This window comes from Narcine bancroftii, chromosome 5, assembly GCF_036971445.1.
Source record: "Narcine bancroftii isolate sNarBan1 chromosome 5, sNarBan1.hap1, whole genome shotgun sequence".
Classification (NCBI taxonomy): Eukaryota; Metazoa; Chordata; class Chondrichthyes; order Torpediniformes; family Narcinidae; genus Narcine; species Narcine bancroftii.
This window is the reverse complement of record NC_091473.1, coordinates 38,803,918-38,815,931: the sequence shown is the minus strand read 5'-3', so window position 1 is coordinate 38,815,931 and position 12,014 is coordinate 38,803,918.

Sequence of the window (12,014 nt, the reverse complement as noted above, 5' to 3'; positions counted from 1 at the left end):
CTCGACAATGTCACCATCTGTGGCCACATTATGGAAGACCATAATGCCAATCTCCAGAGCTTTCTCCACACTGCGAGACCCCTGAATCTCACTTACAATCATGACAAGTGTGTATTTAGGACTACACAACTGGCTATCTTTGGCTACGTGGTGAAGAATGGTGTCATTGGTCCCGACCCTGATAGGATGTGTCCCCTGTTAGAGCTTCCCCTCCCCGGAACCACAAAGGCTTTGAGGAGATGCCTGGAGTTTTTCTCATATTACGGCCAGTAGGTCCCTCAATATGCCGACAAGGTTCATCCCCTCTTAAAGACCACCACTTTTTCCCTTTCGGCTGAAGCCCAGACAACTTTTAATTACCTCCGAAGTTACATTGCAAAAGCCGCCATGCACGCAGTAGATGAAAATGTACCAATCCAAGTGGCAGCGACTCTCAATCAGATGGGCAGGCCAGTTGCCTTTTTCTCACGGACACTTCAAGGCCATGAGCTCCGGAACCCATCTGTGGAAAAGGAGATTCAGGACATTGTAGAAGCCGTAAGGCACTGGAGGCACTACCTGGCTGATAGAAGATTTAAGCTCCTCACGGACTAGCGCTTTGTCGCATTCATGTTCAGCAACACCAAGAGGGGAAAAATCAAGAATGACAAAATTGCTAGGTAGAGGATTAAACTCTCCACCTACAGTTTTGACATCGCCTACCAGCCAGGGGCCCTTAATGACCCTCCAGATGCCTTGTTCAGGGGATGCTGTGCCTCCACACACATCAGTCAACTGCGGACCATACACAATGAGCTCTGCCATCCAGGAGTCACCCACATGGGTCATTTTGTCATTCCCATAATTTGACCTACTCAATAGAAGGGAAATGACCAGGTCATACCAAGTCTGTGCTGAGAGCAAGTCGCACTTTTTGCACCCCGCGAAAGCGCACCTGATTAAATCATCCAGGCCTTTCGAACGGATCAGCGTTGATTTTAAGGAACCTCTCCCCTCAATGAACAGGAACATTTACCTTCTTTTGGTCATCGTTGAGTACTCCCACTTACTGTTCACAATTTCATGCTCAGACATCTCCACCTCATCCGTTATGAAGCCCCTAGACTCTATTTTCTCCTGGTTCAGGTATCCTGGCTACATTCATAGCAACCGGGGCTCATCCTTCATGAGCAACGAGCTGCATCGATACCTGGGGCATTGCATCCAGCAGGACTACTAGCTACAACCCCCGGAGGAAGGGGCAGGTTGAAAAAGAGTACACCACGGTCTGGAAGGCTGTCAAACTTGCCCTGAATCAAAAAGGCCTTCCAGACTCACACTGGTAGGATGTCCTCCCTATCGCGCTCCACTCAATTCAGTCATTACTCTGCACTGTGACCAATACTACTCATCATGAGCTCATGTTTACGTTCGACAGAAGGTCGGCATCTGAGACTACGTTCCCAGCCTGGCTCACTAGTCCTGGTCCAGTCCTTCTCAAGAAGCACGTGAGAAGCAAGATCGACCCTCTGGGGGAAAGGGTGGAATTGCTCCATGCTAACCCCACATACGCCTACGTGGAGTACCTGGATGGCAGGGAGGACAGAGGATCTGTTGCCTCAGGTGCCCCACAAGTTACCAAGCTTTTTCTCCCCACCCCTGCTCAGGGCCTCAGGGGCGGTTCAGGAGGAGAGTGAAACCCCCCTCTATCATCGATCCAGAGCCCCAGCCCACTACCCTTCCAGCACAGGTGGCCCTGGAGACTAAAGTAGCCCAAGGTCCCCTGGAGCTAAAACACTCCACCAGTATCTCCAAACCCCCAGACCACCTGAATCTATAAATAGCATTGTAAATATTTCTCTTCTGTGTCCATTATCAACTTTTGATCCTTGTTCTCTTCATCCACAGACCCTTAATTCTGAAGGAAGGGGTAAATGTAGTGAACTAGAAGTGTGCTGTACTGACGACTGGTCCCGCCTCCTGATTCCTCCCCCAGGGTTTCCCACCTAAACCCAGAATCCCTCTGAAGCCTTTCATCAACCCTACCTGTGTTTAAAGCTAATAAAAGTGTTAGTTCTCCTTCCAGTCGAGTGTGAGCTTTTATCTACACTACACATATCAAATGAAAATTAAAAGCATAACCATAATTATTATATTAATGTATTTCTTTCAGGACATCAAATTCTATAATTATTATAATTAAACAATGAAATCATAACTCGTACTATGTCTAAAATCAATATTGAATACAAAAATTATATAAATAATACACATAAAATACCCTTATACAAGATATTTTATACTTCCCTTATTTGATGTTGTTCTGTGATATGATCCATAATCTGTAGTTAATCCCCTCTTTACTTATTGCTCTTAATAATGAAAAAGGGGAAAAAAGGGAAAAAAAAACTACCTACTAATCCATTATCTTCAATAGAATTGAACAACTGATGTTCTTGTTCTAAAGCAATTACTGCAGTGTACTTTATGGAGCAAACATAAAATTGCATAACCAATATTTTGACCATGAGCCCTTCATCAAGATATAGACAAAGTGTGGGCAGACACTGAACAAAATGGTGGGGAGGGAGGGGCAGGGGGAGGAACAGAGTCCCACAGGCTGTAGGTAAGAGGTGGAAAAGGGAGGGCACACTTGCAAATAAGGGGAAGGGGGATGGTTCTGTGAATGGAGGAAGGGGGTAGGGAGCTGGAGGAAAGAACACAGATGGATGGAGAAGAGAGAGGGGAAGAAGGAGGGGAGTAGGGTAGCAGAAACCGGAGAAGTCAATGTTAATGCCATCCGGTTGGACAGAAAATTAGGTGTTGCTCCTCCAATTTATGGCTGGTCTTGGTTTAACAGCCACATAGGCCATTGACAGACACATCAACATGGGAGTGGGGTGCAGAATTGAAATGGTTTGCCACTGGGACACAGCTATATCAGCATGGGATTGTGATGCAGAATTGAAATGGTTGGCTACTGGGAGGACACTCATTTCAGTGAAATGGAGTTATCCATTTGGGTCAATGACTTTTCCTCAGATGTGAAGGGGAAGGAATACTCTAGACTGGAGGTCCTTAAACCTGAGTGAATCCTTTGAGCAATGTGTTTGGAGGCTGTATTTTATTTATCTGTTTCTGTCTCCACCAATAAGCATATGAAGTTTTGGTAGAATTCAATTATAAATAAAGACAATCAACCACTTTCAGCAATATTGCCAACGTTAGTTGACAGGGGATTTAATGGTTCACTTCTATCATGTGGTGCTGGGAGACTGGAGCTCCAATTTTAACATCTGATCTTCAAGAATTTGCACATGTAATCAAGAATGCTATTATTTTAAGGAACCGTGTTTGCAACACAGTGGGTTTATTTTCAAGTATTTTTCTTGTTCACTTATCAAGTACATGCTTTGCAAACCTGTCAGTTGGCCAGCAGTGGGTGTTGATTTCACATTAAATTACTTGTGTGTGTGTTATCATTAGCAGGAATGTCTATAAAGAGCCAGGAACCGATCCTATCAGTTCCAAAAAGGTGCCAGCTAACCCTGCGGAGAAATTTAAATGGAATAATTCAAACAGTGGAGGACCATCGCCTTCCCAAGATCGTGTTCTATGGCGAGCTCTCCACTGGCCACCGAGACAGAGGTGCACCAAAGAAGAGGTACAGGACGGCCTAAAGAAATCTCTTGGTGCCTGCCACATTGACCACCGCCAGTGGGCTGATATCGCCTCAAACCGTGCATCTTGGCGCCTCACAGTTTGGCGGGCAGCAACCTCCTTTGAAGAAGACCACAGAGCCCACCTCACTGACAAAAGGCAAAGGAGGAAAAACCCAACACCCAACCCCAACCCACCAATTTTCCGCTGCAACCGTGTCCCGCATCGGACTTGTCAGCCACAAACGAGCCTGCAGCTGACGTGGACTTTTACCCCCCCTCCATAAATCTTCGTCCGCGAAGCCAAGCCAAAGAAGAAGAAGAAAAAAGAAGAAGGAAGAAGGAAAAGGTATGAACAACTGAAAAGCTTTCAATCTTATAGTCTGTTTTTGAAAAATCAATCTTTATTCATGAGGAAGAGAAGTGAGAAAGGGTAAGAAGAGTGAAGGGAATGGAATGCTACTCATCAAAAATGAAATTTGGCACCAACTGCTCGACAAATCGTCTTATCTACCTGAATAACTCAAATCTGACCAAGCATTCATGAAATCAGGTGCTAGCAATTGACTTCAGGATTTAAGTGATGTAGGGATCAATTCTGCAACCTTCCCATGTGGCTGTGTTAGTGTATTTGCAGGATTTGCTCCAAGTTCGAACAGGCAGTAAAACACAATGCAGAAGTAACCGTTTCTTTGATATATATAGTAAAGATTAAAAAAATACATATCAATGTTTTGGGCTTGAACCCTTCAAAGAATGGAGAAATGGTGGCAAGCCCAAAACGTAAATTATATATATTTTTAATCTTTGCTATATAAAAGATACTGTGTGACCTGCTGAATTTATCCAGCGTTGTGTTTTACTTCAACCACTGTCTGAAGACTTCTGTGTTTTAATTCTAACAGGCGGTGTTGGCTACAAACCAAAACAACTATTGATATATGTGTGACATTTTAACGTTCAAGAACAACTTTTTGGAAAGCCAACAAATGAAGTGCAAGAGTCACAGTTTGATCCTACTGCATCAGTGTCCCTGGTCCTTGCAAATTGACTTGTGCATCATACAATTGGGAACAATGCAGCATTGGCAGTGTCTTGCCAATCATGTTGCAAATTGTGTGATGTAATGTACCTAAGTGTGTGAATCATACACAGTTTAAATGACAGGAAGAATCCCAATCACTCCTATCCTCAACATTTGACATCTGCAACTTTATGTTCTGAACTCATTTCTGACCAGCAAGATGATAGCTAATTAGAAGATTCAACATAGAAAATTACAGCACAGTACAGGCCTTCCGGCCCTCAATGTTGTGCTGATCTATATATTCCCACCAAAAATAATATATTAAACCCTTCCTACCTCGTAAACCTCTATTTTTCTTCCCTCCATGTCCCTATCTAAGAGTCTCTTAAATGTCCTTAATGTTTCAGCCTCCACCACCAGCCCTGGCAAGGCATTCCAGGCTCCCACAACTCTCTGTGTAAAAAAAAAAAAAAAAAAAAAACACTCACTCCTGATGTCTCCCCTAAACTTTCCTCCCTTCACTTTGTTCAGATATCCTCTGGTGTTTGCTATTCCTGCCCTGGGAAAAAAAAAAGGTGCTGGCTGTCCTCCTTATCTATGCCTCTTAACATCTTGTAGACCCCTATTAAGTCATCTCTCATCCTTCTTCACTTATAAGGGAAAAGTACTAGCTGTATGTCTACATTTAAATTTAAAAAAAGCATTAGCTCACACTTATCTGGATTGAACTCCAGCTGCCACTTATCTGCCCAACCCTGCATCCTGTCTGTAACCTCTTGTAACCTTCGACAATTTTCAGCTCCATCCACAACACCTCCAACCTTCATATTATCTGCCATCTTACAGAACCATCCTTCCGCCTCTACTTCCAGGTCATTTATAAAAATCACAAGAGCAGAGCTCTCAGAACAGATCCTTGCGGTACTCCACTAGTCACAGACCTCCAGGCAGAATTCTTTCCTTCCACTACTACTCTTTTGGTTCCATACATATCTGGCCACTCTGATCTTCAAGCGAACAGTTTTGTCCCTTAATATCTTGTTGCTCTTAATATACCTGTAGAAAGCCTTAAGATTTTCATTAACATTGTCTGCCAAAGCAATCGCATTGTTTCTTCCTGACTTCTTTTTTGAGTTTTTTCTTACATTTTTTATACCCTCAAGTACCTCATTTGCTCCTTGTTACCTATACCTGCAATACACCTTTCTTCCTCCAAACCAGATCCCCAAATCCCTCAAAAACCAAGGTTCCCTATGCCTGTCAACTTTGCCTTTAATTCTGACAGGAACATACCAACTCTGTACTCTCGAAATTTCACCTTTGAAGTTCTTCCACTTACCTTGCACATCCTTGCCAAAAAACAACTTGTCCTAATCCACACATTCTAGATTTTTTAATCATTTCCTCAAAAGTGGCCTTTCTCCAGTCCCAAGGACCAGACCTATCTTTATCCATAATGAAATTGATCCAAAATGTTCCCCTATGCATACTTGTGGTACCTGTTACGTCTCATTCTCTAATAGGAAATCCAGTATTGCACTCTTTCTAATTGGTATCTCTATATATTGATTTAAAAAACTTTCTTTTTAAAATATTTTTATTGATGTTTATATTATGCAAAATTGATCAGTACATTGTAATGTACAATTCAAAAGCTATGAAAAAAATTTAAAAACCTTATAATTCAAATGCCCTACCACTAAGCAAGGTTAGAAGTTAATATTTTGGATTCAAGAGAAAACAACCTGGAGATGGTCAGCATAGCACCAAAGCTTCAGAACAACCCTACTTCTTTAAGTTATGATAATAGTCCATAGATAGGCCCAGGTCTTTTTAAAGTTAATATTTGACTCTTTAATGACATATCTAATTTTTTTCTAAACTTAAACAAGACATAATATAATTTAACCATTGTATGTGGGTGTCGGTGGAGAGTTATTGTTCCATTTCATCAAAATTGCACGTCTGGATATTAATGAAGTAAAAGATAAAATGTGGTTTTGAGTTGGAGTTGTTAAGCGCCCAGAGGACACCAAAGCCCAAGCATAGAAATTCACCAAGATAAATGGTTACTTAAGCAAAAGTTCTTTTAATATTATCTTTAAACATAAAAACAGGATCAAACTTTAACTTATTACTATTAATTTAACAACTGAACTTATGCAAGTTTAGAAAGGTTCTTTGATTCACAGTCCAAACTCACTTCTCATTCCTCCAAGTTAACTGGTATCAGGCAATTCTTATACGGTGCATAGAATTTAACATTTATGAATTTCACCAGGCTTTGGTGCTTAAAAGGTAAATGTTTACCATTCAGAAAGGTTTCTATCAGTTTTTAGAGAGAGATTTGTTGCTCGTTGGACACCCAAAACTGATTTCTTTTAATCAGCCACTTCAGTATCTTGCTGAAGAAACTTGCCCCATCAGGGTTTTCCAAATGCTAACCTCTTTCAGGTTACCACAGAGTTCCTTTTTGTTTCCCTTCTTTTAAATGAAACAATATGCAGCCAGTCATCTCCTCTTGTATGGACCACAAGGGCTTTGACCAGGCTGAACTAAGAACTCACAACCCTTCTTCAAAATGGGGTTTTTCCACAAGCTTGCCAGCTTGTCATGTTCAGTCCCAGCTGCTGCTACTGAACTATAGAACTGAATTTTCTCTCTCTCTCTCTCTCTCTCTCTCTCTCTCTCTCTCTCTCTCTCTCTCTCTCTCTCAGAGATAACCACATGACCCTCTTAGAACAGCAAACTGCACTCAGACTGCAGCACTGGACCCAATCTTCTGAGTTTGTTCATCTGTTACTTTCCAAAACAGTAATCCATTACTCCACAGCATGTCCAATTAACACCTACTTGTGAAGTCTTTACAGGAAGTTTTTGCAAATGCACCCAGAGCTTGGACTGTCTGGTTTGACCAGAGCTCCAGCATTTTAAATGAGGTCTGTTTTGAAGTGTTTGTATGTGACCTACACTAAAAAACCTGCCACAATATATCTCGACAATAGGGCATCAACAATATAAAATATAACATAATCTGTCACAGAGTCAGTAATACATAATCATCTTGAAATTATCTGAATAGAGCTATTAAAGGGCAAGGTTCCAATTTGAACTTGAGAATCACTAATACTGTTTGAAAGTTATCTTTCCAAAATTTTTCTAAACTAGGGTAAGCCCAGAAATGTAAACCAAAGAAGCATCATCGATTTTACATTTGTCACATAAAGGATTTATATCTGATAAAAAACAAGACAATTTAACTTTAGGCATATGTACTCTATGAACCACTTTAAATTGCAGCAAACAGTGTCGTGCACAAAAGGAGGTTATATGAATCAGATTACAAATAAAGTCCCACACCTCATCTGAGAATGAAAGATTCAAATCCTGGTCCCAATTTTTGTTGATCTTAACTAATGAGGCTATCCTTAAATCAAGCAAATTATTATAAATAAGAGATATTAAACCTTTATGAGAAAGTGGTAAATCAAAAAGTATATCAAGTATGTTTGATTTGGGAATTCACAGAAAGTCAGGGATTTGAGATTGAACAAAATGTCTAACTTGTAAATGTCAAAGTGAGTGTTTGGTAAGTTAAATTTTATCACCAGTAGTTTAAAGGAAGCAAAATAGTTTTGAAAATAAAAAGGACTTTAAAACTTCGAATATCCAATTTCAAGTCAAGTTTATTGCCACCTGATTGTACAAGTACAATCTGACGAAGCAGCATTTTTCAGTCTAAAACATGCAAACACACAACCAGACATAACACACATACAGACAAATAATACATATGCAGGACAAGTATTATAACTATACAAATAAATAACTAAATATTGTTTTGTACATGTGAGAGTCTCGGATGGTTAGTGTGAGCAGTTTCTTTGGTTGTTCAGCATTCTCACTGCCTGAGTGAAACAGCTGTTCCACGGTGGTGCTGGCTCTGATACTCTTGGATCTCTTCCCCGCCAGGAGCAGTTGAAAGATGCTGTGTACAGGGTGAAAGGAGTCCTCAATCATTAGATCATGTCAATGGGGGAGAGGGAGACTCCTGTGATCCCCTCTGCCACTCTCATTGTCCTGTGCATTGACCTCTGATCCATTTCTCTGGTGCAGCAGTACCACAATGTGATGCACCTGGCCAGGGCCCCAAACCATCCACCCCTTTATAGTATGGGAGTCCTGATCAATATGTGGAAAGTTTAAAAATCTCCTACTGTCACAACCTTGTATTTCCTGTTGCTGTCTGCTATCTCTCTGCAGATTTGCTACTCTAATTCTCACTGACTATTGGGCAATCCATAATAACTCTCCCAAACAGCTCTAACAAACCTGCTCACGAGGATATTGGTCCCTCTCCAGTTCAGGTGCAGCCTATCCTTTATGTACATGTCAGAAATCTGAACCCCTCTCCCTGCACCTTTTCAGCCACTCATCCATCTGCCACAACTTTATATTCCTACCCTCACTGGAACTTGCACAGACAGCAATCCCAAGATTACTACCGTTGAGGTCCTGCTTTTCAGCTTCCTATATTCCCTCTTCATGATCCCATCCCTATTCCTATTTACAGTTTTCTCCATAATGTTTGGGACAAAGACACTTTTTTTCTTATTTTCTTTGCCCCTGTGCTCCACAGTTTTAAATTTGTAATCAAATAATTCACAGGTGATTAAAGTGCACATTCCAGATTTTATTCAAGGTTATTTGTGTATATTTTGCATTGACCTTGTAGCAATTACTTTTTATATTTAATCCCCTCATTTCAGGGCACCATAATATTTGGGATATAGCAATGATATGTATATTAAAGTACTCATGTTTAGCACTTTGTTGCATATCCGTTGCATACAATGACTGTTTGAAGTCTGTGATTCTTAGACATTATCAGATGCTGTGATTCTGCTCTGGTGATGCTCTGCAAGGCCTCTACTGCAGCCATCTTCAGCTTCTGCTTGCTTTGGGGGTTGCCTCTAAGTTTTCTCTTCAGCATGTGGAATTAGATTTAGATTGGGTGACTGACTTGGCCATTCAAGAATTTTCTAGTTTTTAGCTGTGAAAAACTCCTTTGTTCGGATTCCTTATCTTGCTGTAGGGTGAGGCAATGGGCAATGAGTTTGGAGGCATTTGCTTGAAATTGAACAGATAAGATGTTTCTATACACCTTAGAATTCATTTTTCTACTGCAGTTGCATCAACAATGAAGATGGGTACACCAGTACCTGTAGCAGCCATATATGCCCAGGCCATAACACTCCCATGCCCATGTTTCACAGATGAGGTGGTATGCTTTGGATCTTGCACAGTTCCTTTACGCCTCCACACTTTGTTCTTGCCATCACTCTGATACAGATTCATCTTGATTTCATCTGTCCACAGGACCTTTTTCCAGAATTCTGCAGGCTCTTTTAAATAGTTCTTGGCAAACACTAATCTGGCCATCCTGTTTCTGTGGCTAACTAATATTTTGCAGTATAACCTCTGTATTTCTGTTGATTAAATCTTCTTGGTCAGTAGCCATTGACACATTCACTCCTGTCTCCTGAAGAGTGTTTCTGATCTATCAGATATTGTTTGGGGATTTTTCTTCATTCTGATGAGAATTCTTCAGTCATCAGCAGATGAGGTCTTCCTTGGCCTACCAGTCCCTTTGCGATTACTGACCTCACTAGAACGTGTTTTCTTCTTAATGATGTCCAAACAGTTGATTTTGGTAATCCTCAGATTTGGGAGATGTCTCATACTATTTTATTCTTGTTTTTTTAGCCTCATAAATGGCTTGTATGAGGGTGAAAAACAATAATTAAATGGCATAAATGGTATTCTTTGTTAATATGCAAAGATCTTAACTAACATTAGCTTTACTGAAAGAAGAATGTCCAATATCTCTTCTCATCGAAGCCTCTCAAGTCAAAGCCAAAGAGTCCCTCAGCTGCTCTGAGCCACTCTCACACCAGCTGCTCCACTTGCATTTTCTCGCTTTTTATTGGCTGGAGCAAATTGGCCAAAGGAGGGATTCAAAAGAGCACTTCCTGCTCCCACTGCTATTTAACTGCTTATAACCACCTCTCGCCAGAGTTCTCAAAAGAGATTGTACATGTCATCCAGAAATGGGAGTTTCAGTTCATTGCATGGCATCTCTTGCATGACAGGAATAAGGTGAAAACTCCTGGAGATGGGGCCAAGGTGAAGGGAAGCAGATATTCAGATCAAGTCCAGTTCCATGGGCTCAAACTACCTTTCAGTAATTTTAGTTGGGGAGAGCTTGATGTATAACGTACAACAAAACTACTGGAGAGGAAAGGGAGGTTGAATGTAGATGCTAATTTGAAAACCTGGGATAGGAGTAAGGGTTGGGATATTGAGGTGACTATGAAGATTAGAAGATCAGTGCGTGTGGAATGACAGTCATTTTTAATATTGGCTGACATGGAATCCAGGAAAGATAGTTGCATGAGGCTAAAGTGAAAGAGCAGAGAATGTTGTGATAGGTTGCATTCTGGAAGTAACGAGAGAAAGGTGTTCTCATTTCGTTACCTATCTGATGTCTTTCCCAAGCCCTGACAAACAATTCCTGTTTCTTCCTTTCAACTCATCGCTTGGATCTCAAAAGTGACTTTTAAAAATTGATTGATGTACTTCTATAAACTGAATTTGCTGTAGCTACAACAGATTTTCAAAATCTATGTAATCACCTCTTGCTGAGGACTGAGATAAATAACACATTCAAGTGGAGGAGACCATGTGACTTCAGTCAGCCCAAATTAAGGTTGGGTGGTTCTTGCAATATCCAAAATTAATGGTACTAACGGACCAGCTGACACAGGCTAGAGGCCGATGAAATTCATGCAATTTACTGAAGGTTTTCCACTGTGATTGAGATTCTATGCTTCTCTGTTCAAAGCTTATACCCAACCATTCTTAAAGGGAGCCCTACACTACTTTCCCTCCCACCCTTCCCCCCCCCCCCCCCAACAACCCCTCCCTCTGAGATCTTCAGTACATGTAAGTTTTGTTTCTTTTTGCCTCACATTATACAGGTATGTTTTTTTAATATATTTGGTAGGAGAGAAGAATGGAAGAAACCAAAACTTGACTGCTTCATGGGGAAGGGGGTTCATAAACTTTAAGCGCAGTCCTAAGGGGGCCAAAGCCATAAAAAAAAGTTGAGAAAAGAGCTGCAATATATCCCATGTCAAAGAAGTCCATTAAGCTCAGGCTTGGTCAGAGAAAGAATTTCATCCCTCTAATCTCTCTTCCTCTCATTCATCATTTTAAATCATCAATGGATTCCATTGCAGTTTGTTTGTAAGTGGTGATATTTGGTATCAGATTAAGCAATAGGCTCA